The 16,934-nt window shown below is 34.0% G+C and overlaps 1 long non-coding RNA gene across 1 annotated transcript in view; it reads right to left on the reverse strand.

Annotated features, from left to right (window-relative positions):
• Positions 1-3,133: 3,133 nt before the first annotated feature.
• LOC309653462 overlaps positions 3,134-16,934 on the reverse strand; it is a 170,942-nt gene continuing 157,141 nt past the window's right edge. Inside the window, exon 3 of the long non-coding RNA XR_014259197.1 lies at positions 3,134-3,535. This is a non-coding gene — a long non-coding RNA (uncharacterized lncRNA). The remainder of the gene's footprint in view (positions 3,536-16,934) is intronic.

Raw genomic sequence — 16,934 nt, forward strand, 5'->3', positions numbered from 1 at the left:
TAGTAGTGTATTGTGTAGCCTCCATTTTTTGGGTATTTTTTACAGGGTTTTTCCTGTAATTCATATCTAGTCTCATAGCGCTGTAGTCGGAAAAGGTACTTGATACAATTTCAATTTTCTTAAATTTACCAAGGCTTGATTTGTGACCCAAGTTATGATCTATCCTGGAGAATGTGTAGTGGGGTTGCTGGGTCATATGGTAAGTTCAATATCAAAAAAACAAACAACCCAATCAAAAAATGGGTGGAAGACCTAAATAGACATTTCTCCAAAGAAGACATACAGATGGCCAAGAGGCACATGAAAAGATGCTCAACATCACTAATAATTAGAGAAACGCAAATCAAAACTTACAATGAGGTATCAGAATGGCCATTGTCAAAAAATCTACAAATAATAAATGCTGGAGAGGGTGTGGAGAAAAGGGAACCGTCTTGCACTGTTGGTGGGAATGTAAATTGGTACAGCCACTATGGAGAACAATATGGAGGTTCCTTAAAAAATCTACATAGGGATGTTATTCCATCCCTTCAGAAAAGGGAGAGTATGGACCCATCTCTGATGGCTGAGTTGCACAGACAGTGACTCAATGTAATTTCACAAATAATTGCAGCCACCTGAAACAGAAAAGTGACTTCGTACTGTCATAATCTTGTCTCTTCTCGATTCCAGGTGCCAACCTCAGAGATATTTAGCCCATCCTCAGGGATTCTACACAATGTTTTCATACACACACCAAGGTAGAGGAATGGTTCCATGGGGATTACAGGTTGCCATGCTTTTTTGTCCTAGTAGATTATAACCTCACTCATGGCAAGTAGCATGTCTTATCTATCTTGGTTTCCTCTTGTTTAGCTGAGTACCTGGCACCTATTAGAACACCCAACAAATGTTTACTAAGTAAATAATCAATTATGATCATATAAACCACAGGAATAGAGCCCAATGAGGAAATAGAAAGTAATCTATATTTAAATGTGGCTATAGGCCCTTTTGGTCTCATTTAACATTTTTTTATGTTCTACCATCATGATGTTTGCTACAGAAGATTAAATGTCCATCGACAGATGAATGGATAAAGAAGATGTGGTACATATATACAATGGAATACTACTCAGCCATAAAAGGAATGAAATAATGCCACCTGCAGCAACACGGATAGACCTAGAGATGATCATACTAAGTGGAATAAGTCAGAAAGAGAAAGACAAACATCATATGATATCAGTTATATGTGGGATCTAAAATACGACTCAAATGAACTTATTTACAAAACAGAAACAGACTCACAGACATAGAAAACGAACTTATGGTTACTAAAGGGGAAATGGGGAAGGGGACTAAATTAGGAATTTGGGATTAAGAGATACACACTACTATATACAAAACAGATAAACAATAAGGTCCTACTGAATAGCACAGGGAACTATATTCAATATCTTGTACTAACCTATAATGGAAAATAATCTGAAAAAGAATATATATATACACATATATATGTATATATAAACTGAATCACTTTGCTCTACACCTGAAACATTGTAAATCAACTATACTTCAATTTAACAAAAGGATAATTAAAAATTTTAAAATAAAGATAAAAATAAATGTGGCTACAGATCCTTCTGGTCTCATTTAATATTTTTGTATTCTAACATCAAGATGTTCGCTACAGAAAATTATACAATGTGTTTCATTTTGTTTATTATATTTTCCTTCTCTGAAGCAATATGGATTCTTAGCCTGAGAAAAAAGTTCAAGGTTGATAATATTTTAGGTGGCAACAGTCATTAACATGGTGGTCAAATGCGTGACTTGCTTTTTATTGAGTGACCCATTGTGTCTCGTTGGTTTTCTTAAAACATATTAAATAACTGAATCTATTCAGAAATGACTTCTTTTTAGAGGGAGAGAACGTTTAAACAAAACTACTCCTGTCCTTTCAAAATCTATTTTTAAAGGAATTGTGCTGTACATAGATTTGAGAAATCCAGAAATATGTCATAAAGGGAAATAAATTTGGGGCTTGGTGATACAAGAAACTGTCCAGATACTTATCTGAATGCATTTCCAGCTTTTGAAATTTAGTCCAGGGACTTCCCTGGTGGTGCAGTGTTTAAGAATCCGCCTGCCAATGCAGGGGACATGGGTTCAATCCCTGGTCCGGGAAGATCCCACATGCTGCAGAGCAACTAAGCCTGTGCGCCACAACTACTGAGCCTGAGCTCTACAGCCCGTGAGCCACAACTACTGAGCCCATGTGCCACAACTACTGAAGCCCACACACCTAGAGCCTGTGCTCCACAACAAGAGAAGCCACTGCAATAAGAAGCCCGCGCACCTCAACGAAGAGCAGCCCCCGCTCGCCACAACTAGAGAAAGCCTGCACTCAGCAAAAGACCCAACACAGCCAAAAATAAATAAATTAATTATTTTAAAAAATTTTTAAAGAAAAGAAATTTAGTCCAGATAAATGTGAATAGTCTATTTATACAGTGAACAATGTTTTGTTTTCTCAGTGATACTTCATCCTGGACTGAGCTGTTCACTAGAAATTTGGGGACATGTATTATTAGTTTTGTATGCAAATATCCTCCAGAAACAACTCTGGATTATTCTGTCCAGAACAATATCTTGAATATTGTTTTTGCTAGATGGCACTCACAGTGTGCATTTATTATATTTATATATGCCCGTGGCAATTTAATGTTCATGAAATGTTTCATTGCTCTTCACATCCATGTATATCCTGTGAAATAGGCAGAATGAGATATTCTTCAGATGTCCTTTATTTTCACATTTCTCATGTAATATACAGAACTGGATATTCACTGGTGGGTGATCATTATTCGGTAAGCTACTCCCTTTCTATTCTCCACTAATTACCCTTTTACAGTTAATGTTACCTGGAAAATACTGAAGGAATTTAGTACAAGTTGTTCCTCATTATCTTAGTATAATTGGTAACAATCAAAGACCACTCAAACTGCACCCTTTGAGAATGTTAGCCTACTAACTACAAGTAAAATGTTTTTAAAAATGGAGCATTTCCCTGCAAAAATAAAAAACAAACTTATGGTTACCGGAGGGGGGGCGGATAAATTAGGAGATTAGGATTGATGTATATATATACATATACATATATATATATATATATATATATATAACTAATAAGAACCTACTGTATAGCACAGGGAACTCTACTCAATACTCTATAATGACCTATGTGGGAAAAGAATCTAAAAAAGAGTGGATATATGTATATGTATAACTGATACATTTTGCTGTACAGCAGAAACTAGCACAACATTGTAAATCAACTACACTCCAATAAAAATTTAAACAAACAAACAAAAAGGATGGATGAAAACAAATGTGTTTATCCTCATAATTGTCATCATTTAAGTCACGTTGACTGTGTGCGCATGCTTACCTGAGAGACTGCACTGTGGGCAGTTTCCCCTGGTGTAAATGTCATTTAGAATGGTGAAACACGCTGCAGTTTATGTCTGAATTTGCAAAGCAACAGGAGAGTCTGTTTGGTGGAAACACAAAATGAAAATGGTTTTCCAGTGGTCTTCCCAGCATCTCTCTTAATCCTGTGAGATTCATTCTTTCGATTTGAATTTCCAACATGAGATCACATTCCTAGTTCCTAACGTTAATTGGTAATGAGAACTGCCAGGCTTCTCATTTTTTGATGATTTTGCACAGGATTCAAATAATTATCTAGTATCATTTTTAACGTCTTAATAAAATTCTATTTTTTTGGCAAGGCTTGAGATTGATTTGTAATGTGATATTGATGTTTAGAAACCTATCAGTCCTACAGAAGCCACTTGATAGAAACAGTTAAATGGATGGTCTGAGAGAGTTGATGTCATAAAGAAATATGATTAATTTCAGTAGGAAAAGAAATTTCTAAGCAGCCAGTACACTAGGGAATTATTGCACAAAATTAGAAATCTCACATAACATGTAAAAGCATACTTTTCATTCAAATTCCCAATAATAGCACTATATAAAAGTAATTACAATTCCAAATCAAAGTCCGAATGACAAATATATCTGAAAACCAGCTTTTGTGGACTTATTAGTTCCAATTCCAAGTAAAAATGGGATACTTATTTCAAATTTCAATTCAAATTTCAAAATCTGAATAACCCAGTAATCAAGCAGTGATACATTTATTCACCCCAATTCTAAATAACACCAGTGTACCTACTGGATCAAATAATAATGCTAATTAAATATTCCAAATACTACTAGTGTGTTTATTTCAATTTCCAATTCAAATTTCAAAATCCAAATAACACTGAGAATAAATACGGGTACAGTTATTATTTTCAATTCCAAATAGCACTAGTGTACTTATTAACTTATATTCTGATTCTAATTTCTATTTCTATCTTAATTTATCCATAACAAACACTAATGCATTTATTAGCATAAATTGCAAATAGTATTTCAGGTCTTATTAATTCAACTTCCAATTCAAGTTCTGAAATATAAATTGCACTGGTATCAAGCTCTGCGACTATTATTAGTTCCAATTTCAAATAATAGTGGTATAATTATTACTTCCTATTTCAATTAAAATCCAGAGTCTAATATCTCATAACACATACCACTGTACTTATTAGCTCAAATTCAAAATAACACTGATAAATGACTATGTTACCTTTCATCTCTATTTCTAGTATTTCAATATCTCCTATAACAATCACTGGTACACATATTATTTCAAATAACTAGTAACACAGTGGTCTTGTATTTCATCCAAATTTCAAATAACACGTGCTTACATATTTAAATTCCAAATTACAAAAGTTTACTTTTAAGTTCAAATTCCAAATGAGACCGATTTAGTTATTAATTCATATCTCAATTCCAATTCTAAAATGCAAATAAAACTGATAACAAGCTTCAATGTGCTTATCTCTTCAAATTTCAGATAACACTGATGTATTTATTCAACCCTATGTCCATATGCAGGTAACTTCCATAATAACCTGAGGTGCACTTTTAACAGAAATGCCATTTCCATAACAACCTGAGGTTCACTTCAAACAGAAATGCCGTTTCAATTCCAAAGGGTAAATAAATCTGACCACAAGCATAGATGCACTGATCAGGTTCAAATTTCAATTAACACTGGTGTGCTTATTAATTCATATTCCAGTTGGAGTATCCAAATATCTCTAATGCCAAGCAAAGGCATAATTATTGGCTCAAATGGTAAATAACATGAGAGGTCTTATAAATTCAAATTCCAATTCACGATCCCAAATCCAGGTCACAGTGACAACAATTATTGGTAAACTGATTTGTTCTAATTCCAAATAACCCTGGTATCAGTCCAAATTCCAATTAAAATTCCCAAATAAATAGATAACAAGTACTGGTGGACTTTTAGCTAATATTGTGATTAACACTGGTGTACTTAATAATATAAATTTTAACTTTTGGTTTAATTTTCATTTAGAATTCCAAATTTCAGAAATCTCAGACAATAATCACTAATATGCTTAGTAGTTTAAAATTCCTCATAATACCATTTGTCTTATCAACTCAGATTCCAATTTAAATTCCCAAATTCAAATAATACCCATGACAAGAAGAGACACACTTTTGAGGTCCAATAGCAAGTGACACTGCTGTAATTATCAGTTCACATTTCAAGTAAAATTCCAATATACACATTTCTCCAATAAGAAGCATTATTCCACTTATCTCGTCAAATTCCAAATAACATTAGTGTATACATATTCAAATTTCAGATAACCTTAGTTTACTTGTTAGATAAAATTCAAAACGACAGTGGTTTACTTATTAATTAATTTTGATAAATGTACTACTACTGAATTGATTAGCTAAAATTAAAAACGACTATGCTTTATTTCAAATTCTAAATCAAATTCCGCAAACCAAAAATTAAAAGTAATTAAAATAAAAAACACCAATGCACTTATTAGCTCAAATTCCAAATACTTTGTTTTATTTATTGGTTCCAATTCCATAGACAATTTTAAAATCTAAAATAATTTGATAACAAGCACTGGCTGTTGCACGTATTATTTCAAATTCTAATCAACACTGGCGTAAATTTCCTTGAAATTTCAACTGATATCCCAAAGACCTATAACGTAAGGTATACTTTTTCACATTATTTACAAATAACACTGGCATATTTGTTGATTCAATTATAATGTCAATTTTAAATTTCAGATAATAGTCTGAAACTTCCAACTGAAATTTTCAGTTGAAATTTTAAAATCCAAGTCGTACCATTAACATGTACCAGTCCACTAATTATTTCTAAAGGCAAATAACACTGGCGAATTATTAGCTCAAATTTAAATTCAAATTCCATAATCCAAATAAATCTGATAGCACGTACTTGGCATTTACTGGCTCAAATTCTAAATAACACTGGTAGACTTACTGATTTAAATTCAGTTCGAATCAAATGTAAATTCACATTTCTAAGTAACACTAGTACATTCATTCACTGAATTCCTAATTAAAATTCAAAAATTCAGATAAGACCATAACAAAGATCAGTACATGTATTAATTCCAATCCCAAACAACACTGGTTGGCTTATTAGCTTATACTTCAAATCAAGTTCCGATATACCAATATCTCTGGTAAAAAGTTCTACTGCACTTACTAATTTGAATCCCAAAGAACACTGATAAACTTCCTCAAATTTTCAAATAGCAATATTTTACCTTTCAATTCTAATCCTAAATAACACTGACTTACATATTAATTCAAATTACAATTCACCTTCCAAAACCCAAATAACTTTGATAGCAAATACTGGTAAACTTATTATTTGAAATTCTATCTAATTATTTTTATTTGTTCAAAATTTTAAAACTAAATATCTCAAAATTTAATAAGTCTGCAAGGACTGGTACACTTAATAGCTGGAATGCCAGATTACAATGATTTACTTACTGATTGAAATTAAAATGCACATTTACATTTCCAAATAATACCCATGCTCTTCTTTGATTAATTTCCAACAAACACAAATGTACTTATTTCCAATATCAATTCAAGTAGAATACTACTCGTATGACAAGCTCTGGTGCATTTAGCTCAAATAACACCTGTGTATTTATTTGTTCAAATTCAAATTCAAAAATCAAAATATCTCCAGATAAGCACTGGGGCATTTACTAGTCTCAATAGCCATAACACTGACATACTTATTGGTTAACAGACCCATTTACATTAGAAAATATATATAACTCCATTAATAGATATGGGTGTGTTTGTATGGCCATATTCAAAATAATAATGTTATAATTTTTATTCAAAATTTCTTTCAAATTTCTATGTCTAAACAACTCTGAAAATGAACACTGGTGTACTTACTAATTTAAATGCCAAATCTATAAACTCTATTGAATGTTAAAATATACTAAAATGTGTAAAAAGATCTAAAAAGTTGGTATTTACTAATATTGTAATAATTATATTATTGATTGTACTTATCACTTCTGACCCAATTACAAATTCCAAATAACTCCAATAATAAATATTCCTGAACTTATGATTTGAATCCAAATTTCACATGCAGAACTTTGGCTGTATTATCTGTTCAACATTTTTATTCTTAAAATGTGTTTAATATTGCCTAATTCAAGGGTATCTCTCCTGATTTCACACCAAGAGAAGGAAAAAATCAATTAGACTATGATCAAGACAATATATTAAGATTATTTTACTCTTGGGTCTTCCCTAGTGGCGCAGTGGTTAAGAATCCGCCTGCCAATGCAGGGAACACGGGTTCGAGCCCTGGTCCGGGAAGATCCCACATGCCACGGAGCAACTAAGCCTCTGCACCACAACTACTGAGCCTGCGCTCTAGAGCCCGTAAGCCACAACTACTGAGCCCACGTACCACAACTACTGAAGCCCGCACACCTAGAGCCCGTGCTCTGCAACAAAGAGAAGCCACTGCAATGAGAAGCCCGTGCACCACTCGCCGCAACTAGAGAAAGCCCGCGCGCAGCAACAAAGACCCAATGCAGCCAAAAATAAATAAATAAAATAAATTTACTTAAAAAAAATTATTTTATTCTAATGTTTGTTTTTTAATGAAATTCCAGCAATTCCACTCATAGGTACGTATCTAGAAAAAATGAAAACACTAATTCAAAAACATACATGAACCCCAATGTTCATAGCAGTACTACTTACAATAGCCAAGATATGGTAACCACCCAAGTGTCCACCAACAGAGGATTGGTAAAGAAGACATGGTATATATATACAATGGAATATCACTCAAACATAAAAAAAAATGAAATTCTGCGATTTCTAGCAATGTGGATGGACCTAGAGATTATCATACTAAGTGAAGTAAGTCAGACAGGAAGACAACATGATATCACTTATATGTGGAATCTAAAATATGATACAAATGAACTTATTTACGAAACAGAAACAGACTTACAGACATAGAAAACAAACTAATGGTAACCAAAAGGGAAAGGGGGAGGGTGGGATAAATTAGGAGTATGGGATGAACAGATACACACTACCATATTTAAAATAGATAAACAACAAGGATATATTGTACAGCACAGGGAATTGTAGCCATTATCTTGTAAGAACTTTTAATGGAGTATAATCTGTAAAAATACTGAATCACTAGGCTACACACCAGAAACTATTATAATAATGTGATTCATCTATAGTTCAATAGAAAAAGAAAGAAAAAAAATCCCTTTTTTACCTTATAGAAATTAAATGGTATTGCACTTATGCATAGCATTATTATATATTGAATGGTTTTATTTATTAAAATATTAAGCATTGGCATTTATAACTCAATAATTAAATATTATCATGGATATTCAACACAATTAATATGTTAAATATATTAAATAATCAAACATTATCCATGGGGTAGGATTATAGGGAAGAGTGTATTCCCAAGCCCGTCACTTTTCTGCATGATAATGTATGATGCCATTGAGCAAGGGCTCCGGTTTGTCGGGAATAGTAACACAAAACACATCGCAAGGTGCAGATGGGATACACGTGACTTAGGGGATTTGGTGTTCCAGCACGACTTTGGAAAGGGCACAGCGTGATCTTTTCTTCCTAATTTCAATTTTCTCAGCACTGACCTGTCGCTAATCTTCTTCACACGGTGAAGCTCCATCCCAGCTTTATTCGAGTGACACATCGCTGAAAAAAGACAATTACTACAGTAATGTTTTACAAGTAAGTACCACTTGAAAAAATTAGGTAACCGCTGTGTAGAGTCTAGTTGTCATCCCTCCTCATGTTCTTCTTCACAATGAACACTTATCGGATACTCTTAGGTTAAAGAAAAATGTGTGAAATACAGGTTGGATTCCTCAGGGGGTGGTGAGGGTTAGAAAGAGCCAGCGGATGACTAGGTGACGTGAGAGCAGTCCTTCTTTCTAAATGTCATTTTCTACTCCACTCTGCTGCTGGGAAATTGGGTGAGTTCAAGCATGGACGCAAAGTCATCTTGCTCTTGATTTCTTAGTGATGATATGGGAATAACTGTGACACTCACCTCCTGAAGTTGTGGTGATTAAATGAATTAACATACACAAGACTTCAGTGAAATATGTGGAGAAGGTGTGGAGAAAAAGGAACCCTCCTGCACTGTTGGTGGGAATGTAAATTGATACAGCCACTATGGAGAACACTATGGAAGTTCCTTAAATATTAAAAATAGAATTACCATATGATTGAGCAATCCCACTACTGGGCATATATCTGGAGAAAACTATACTTCGAAGAGATACATACACCCCAGTGTTCATTGCAGCACTATTTACAATAGCCAGGATATGGAAGCAACCTAACTGTCCATTGACAGATGAATGGATAAAGAAGATGTGGTACATATATACAATGGAATACTACTCAACAATAAAAAAGAGTGAAATAATGCCATTTGGGGCAACATGGATGGACCTGGAGATGATCATACTAAGTGAAGTAAGTCAGACAGAGAAAGACAAATATCATATGATATTGCTTATATGTGGAATCTTAAAAAAATAATACAAATGAACTTACTTACAAAACAGAAACACTCACAGACTTAGACAACGAACTTATGGTTACCAGGGGGAAATGTTGGGGGGAAAGGATAAATTAGGAGTTTGTGATTAACATATACACACTACTATATAAAAAATAGATAACTAATAAGGACCTACTGTATAGCATAGGGAAATCTAGTCAGTATTCTGTGATAACCTAAATGGGAAAAGAATTTGAAAAAAGAATAGATACATGTATATGGATAACTGAATCACTTTGCTATACACTTGAATTAGCACAACACTGTAAATCAACTATACTCCAATATAAAATAAAAATTAAAAAAAAAATATGGCACCAAGTGAGGACATAACCAATGAAAGCTACCATATGAATTCTTAATAAAAACATTATATATAGATTACAGTGTTTATCTGTATATTATTTCCTGTGGCAGAAAGGTGCCTCATTAAAAAATGTTCTTCTGCATTGTTTTATTACAATGAATAATGACCCCTCATTGATTGGTTTCACATAAATATAGTTAGTATACAAAATTCCTTCAAAATTAAATCCCTAATTATTAAATAATGGGAACACCATGATCAAAACAACATAACACATACTTAGATTTTAAAACATAATTATTAAACTAATAAATTTTTGTGAATGTGTTTCTTAAGGATAAAATGATGTTTTAAGTGCTTACTGAAAAGGAAAGCAACTAAAAATAAGCTATTTCAGCAGCAAGAATTTTGTTTCTCTTAAGAAATAAGAAGTTCCAAAAATCTATGTGAAAAGATGAGAATCGACTTTAAGTAGAATATTTTATGACATAACAGAGCATAGATGGAGTTCTTATTTTAGTCCCACTCAACAGTAAAAGACATATACATATATTTTCCCCTCTAACTTTCCTGAATTCATGATCACACTGTGTGCAACACTTTAGAATTACTGTCATCCGATAAAACTACTTTAACTTGCTCAACCTTATGTTTTATCACTGAAACCTCACAGTAGATCTTTCACTAATTCAAAGAAAAATGCTCTAAAAAAGTACACAATACAACATTGTTAACTGTAGGCTCTATGGGGTACAGTAGATCTTTGGAACTTAGACATCTTGCATAACTCAAAGTTTGTAGCCCCTTGACTAATATCTCCCTGTCCGCACCTCCCTTCCCCCAGCCCCTGGAAACCACCATTCTACTCTCAGCTTCTATGAGTTTGAGTATTCTAGGTTCCTCATACAACTGGTATCATGCAGTGTTTGTCCTTCTTTGTCTGGCTTATTTCAGTAAATTGTTAAGGCAATAGATCCTATGTTAATTGTTCTTATCATAAAATAGTAATAAAAATAGTAATAGTAATAATAATAATAATAATACTGAGAGGAAACTTATGTAAGTGATGGAAATATTCATGGCGTAGATTGTGGTGGTAGTTTCGCGGGTATATACTTATCTACCAAATCATCAAGTGGTATATATTGAATACGTACAGCTTTTTGTAGGTCAATCACATGTCAATAAAATGGTTCAAAAAACTACTAAAGAAACTCCAAAGTGTTGAACAGGTATGTTTTAAACAAACACAAACCTCTCAATTATTTCTAATATTTCACCTTCATTCCTTAATTCTTTACGTTTTCTTGTATAGACTGAAAAAAAGATATTGATAAAAACATATTGTGTTGCAACTAGAGATGATCATACTAAATGAAGTCAGAAAGACACAAATACCATATGCTATCACTTATACATGGAATCTAAAATATGACACAAATGAACCTATCTATGAAACAGAAACAAATTTGAGGGACACAGAGAACAGACTGGGTTGCCAAGGGGAGGTGGGTGGGAGAGGGATGTATTGGGAGTCTGGGATTAGGAGAGGCAAACTGGCATATATAGGATGGATAAACAACAAGGTCCTACTGCAGAGCACAGGGAACTATATTCAATATCCTGTGACAAACCATCATGGAAAAGAATGGGAAAAAGAATGTGTGTGTGTGTGTGTGTGTGTGTATATATATATATATAACTGAGTCACTTTGCCGTACAGCAGTAATTAACACAACATTGTAATTCAACTATACTTCAATAAAAAATAGATTAAAAAACCCAAAAAGCATATTGTGTATACAAAGAAAAAAATCTTCACTAAAATATGAGAAAGTAACATTTTTCATTCTGTGTAGGTGCTCTACATATATACTATGCTATACATGCATGCATAAATACCTGCAGGTTTATTCCTATTGAGATACATTCAATCAAGAAAATATTACCCAAATATAATTATAAGATTAAAATATTTCTATGCAGAGTTGAAAATTCAATCTAATTTGAAAAACAGGGATATTTCTCCCAGGTAAGATCATGAGGTAGTCTCTTGAGTGGCAGTTTGGGCTAAAATTTAAAAATGAATTAAAAAAAATACTGAATCTATGTTTGGAACTTCTCTGGGAAACAAAAAAAACAAAAAAAATAAAAAAGTTTAAAATCATTGTAAATGAACTTACGTATCTTATTAGAGAAATTTTGACATCTTATTTCAAAGTCAATCACGGGTACTTGTAAAGAACAAAATAATCTAGAGGACAATTTTATTTATATGTATTTCTAATATGTTTTAAATGTTCCCAGTTGCTTCCTTTTAACTTCTGTGATAACAACACACTCATATTGTATATAATTACTTAGAGTTAATTCCTTTCTATTTATAAGCAAATGAAGCTAATTTAAAATTTAAATACCACTGATAAGCTTTTCACTTGATTTAAATTAATAAAAATAATTGACCTGAAGGTTTATGAAATTATTATATCTGGAGCATTTCCTCCTGAGGCTCCATACAGACATGATTTAACTACGATCTAGGACAGAGTGCTTCCAGGACTACCCTGGGGGTCCAGTGGTTGAGACTCCCTGCTTCCAATGCAGGGGACACAGGTTCGATCCCTGGTTGGAGAACTAAGATCTCACATGCCGCGAGGCATGGCAAAATAAATAAATAAATACATATTAAATTAAATTATATTAAAAAATAAAAAGCATGCGTAGGACACAATGGTTCCAAGCAGATTAGGAAACTGAAATACTTCCATAAAGGATGCCTATTTCCTCCTTTTTTTTTTTCCTTCTTCTTTCAGTGAGGTTGCTCACTGGATTATCAGAGTTGAGGGGAACATCACACCATGATGTTTTCTTTTCTTCCCCTAGCAACTGAGCAATGCCTGGGACACAGCAGAACCTCTATAAAGAGTTCTCTTACAAATGTTCCTGTTGCCTTCTTACATATCATGCTACAATACAAAAGCTGAATTAGACAACTCGGAAAGTAGTAAGGTTTTTGGCCAATATCCTCCTTTTTAAAAAAAGACAATAACAAGAGTTTTGTGGATTCATTAAAAGCCTAATTTTAGCAGTTATTTATATTTTATTGATGAATTTAAAAAATCAATATTTTGGGGGGTTGGGGGAGAGATAAATTAGGAGTATGGGATTAACACACACCCACTGCTGTATATAAAATACAACAAAGGAACTCTACTCAATATGTTTAATAAGCTATAATGGAAAAGAATATGAAAAAGAATAGGTACATGTACATGTATAACTGAATCACTTTACTGTACACTTGAAGCTAACACAACATTGTAAATTAACTATACTTCAATTTTAAAAATATTTTTGAAAAATCAGTACATATTTTAAAATAAAAGGCTTCTTTCTCTACAGCTGGCCATCAGACCCTGGATTTTCTGGACCCCATGATGCAGAGATCATGGGTCTTTACTGCATTACGTCTCACTCACAGAGGGGCAGTCACTTGAATGGTATGTAGGTTAAAATTTAGCTTAACTGTTTTTAGCCACAAATCCATTTCTTCACCTGTACTATAATCACTGGCTTCCTTATTGCAAGAGTTATAAAAAGATAAATAATTCCTTTATTGGAGAAATTAATTTTATATACATCTATTTATCTCATCTATTTGTCTATCTGTCATATCTATTATCTATCTATACATTATCTATTTATCTATACAACCTATTTATCTAGTAACTATTCATATATTATCTATCTAATCTATCATATAGCTATCCATTATCTATTTATCTATCTTTATCTAACTATCTATCTATCTATCTATCATCTATTAGCATTTACCAGATATGTATTTGGCTTTGGAGGAAAAGATACATGTTGCAAATCAGCACCAGGAAATGGGGTTAAAAACTGGTCCTTCTCACTGTGAAATCATCCTAATCGTACTGTTGCTGTTTTGGACTTGGGATCGGGTTCCTGCCTTTCTTGTCCATGGTCCATTCCTCTGCCTCAACTTCCACGCTCAGCATGATGGTGGGGTTGTTATTTGTCACGTGTTCCCGTGCAGTCTTGCCTGTACTGGCCAGATGGACACAGTCCCTACCTCCACTACGTATCTGTCTCCTTCCCTGACGCCTCCACTTCCGCCTACTCTCAAAGCCCCGAGACAGTCACATGTTGCCTTTTAATGGAAAAATGTATGCCTCCATTCCACCTAAATGACCCTGCCTCATACTGTGTGTAGACATTGCTCCTGAATACTACACCTATCTTTATTAAAATTAAAATTAAAACTTGAATCTACTCTAGTCTTCCACTCGGTCCGTCCTTCTTCATAATCGCTCTCCTTCATTCATTTCTCTAATCAAACACTCAAATGTCTACTGACCAGGTTAGAACTACTTCGGAGAACTCCGCCCCAAATGAAAATGGACATTCCTTTCTTTCTAAGGCTTCAATTTCCTTTTAGCACAGAGCTGCTTTAGAAAAAAAAAAAATTGCAGTGATGCTTAATAAGAAGGATATATTAGATAGGAAAAACAAATCAATATTTTTCCTACCTTATTAATTAAACACACACAAAAATACCAGCTGGCCCTCCTAAGAACATTTAATCTGAGACAACTGTCAGAACATCTTAGGGACCAACCAGTTCTATATCTCTATAGAGACTCATGCAGCCTTGACACATTATAAATGAATCCCAGACAGCATAAACCGTCTTCAAGCTAACAACTTTGTCTGGGAGCTACAAGGTTACCATTCAAAGCCCAGGAATTAAAGTCATTACAATTAATACCATCTTAAGATTTTTGGATGGTTAACATTTTTGCTGGTCAGTTCATAATTTAGGTCAAAGCTGGGCTATTACGTAAACCCTCTAAGGAGAGAACCGCATTGACAAAACAGCCAAGAATTATGGGCATATTCAAATGAATAACGCTAGCAGAGCAGTGATGAATGCTTCCCTTGCCAATTTCTATTTCCAGGGTTGCTTTTTTTTCCTAAGAAGAATAATAAAACATGTCACCCAACTTCACTAATTGGTATCATTGCTCCCAGCACTGTGATTCATGTCTGACTTTGAAAAGCTACGTAGTAAAGTAAGGGGAGCTGGACTTGGTATTAAATTGTCAAAGAATTACCCACAAAAGCTTGCCAAACTCTTGCTGCTGTGAATGCAGCATGTTTTATTAAACCTTCATTCAGACAAACCATTTCACACATTGCCTATATGTTTTACTCAATTTCTCAGCAACAATAACAATAAAAAGGTAAAAATAAAAACACTAACATACTTGACGAGTATTGTCTTGGTTTGGAAAGGAGACAGAATGATGAATTCCTCATACTGACAAATGAACGGCACTTCGTTGAAACTTTGCTATATGGCGAATATGACTAAGAACCATTTGTTTGGGGGGATAACAGCTAGCTTTTGTTCAAAATAGCTTAGATCAGTGCAATCAAATAATGAAGGACCTCTTCTTTATTATTTATTTATTTACTTTACATCTTTATTGGAGTATAATTGCTTTACAATGGTTAGTTTCTGCCGTATAACAAAGTGAATCAGCTATATGTACACATACATCCCCATATCCCCTCCCTCTTGAGCCTCCTTCCCACCCTCCCTATCCCACCCCTCTAGGTCATCATAAAACACCGAGCTGATCTCCCTGTGCTATGAGGCTGCTTCCCACTAGCTATCTATCTTACATTTGGTAGTGTATATATGTCCATGCCACTCTCTCACTTTGTCCCAGCTTACCCTTCCCCCTCCTCCCCTCCCTGCCCCCCAACCCCCCCACCCGTGTCCTCAAGGCCATTCTCTACGTCTGCGTCTTTATTCCTGTCCTGCCACTAGGTTCATCAGAACCTTTTTTTTTTTTTTTTAGATTCCATATATATGTGTTAGCATACGGTATTTGTTTTCCTCTTTCTGACTTACTTCACTGGGTCTCTTCTTTATAACCCAACTATTTATTTATTCAGCACTGGGGTGGTGACAGAAACAAAATATGTGTGTGTGTGTTTGTGTGTGTGCACATTCTGTTTTGTTTCACCTCCAACCTAAGGAAGAAGGGATTAGATCCTGCATGGGTGACTAAACCGGAAAGGCTAAGAGATTTCTGAGTGGGTCCCAGATAAAACAAAGGCATTCAATTTCAACTATAAGTGTTTGGATGGAAACAGTTAATCTTTCAGTATTTCTTCAGAATGAACTTACAATTTATTGTACATACCAGAACACGTGTGAGAAAGAGGGTCTCTTACCTCTTTACTGAAATAGCGAGTATAAACCAGAGTCTTCCAGGGACATGGGACATGTGGGTACCCGAGCTTTGTATCCAGATTCTCAATTGTTAGAAGGTCATTTTGAGGACAGGAAGGGCAGCATTGGTGTATCTTCAAGAATGACGGATGAGTGAATGAATAAAGGCAAAAATGAAGGGAGTGAAAAACAGTGTATCCTAATTATACATATTTTAGGAGATAAAGTTCAACATGGTTTCATGGAAGACATAAATATCACAGACACGA

The sequence above is a fragment of the Balaenoptera physalus genome (assembly GCF_965194825.1).
Source record: "Balaenoptera physalus genome assembly, chromosome: Y".
Lineage (NCBI taxonomy): Eukaryota > Metazoa > Chordata > Mammalia > Artiodactyla > Balaenopteridae > Balaenoptera > Balaenoptera physalus.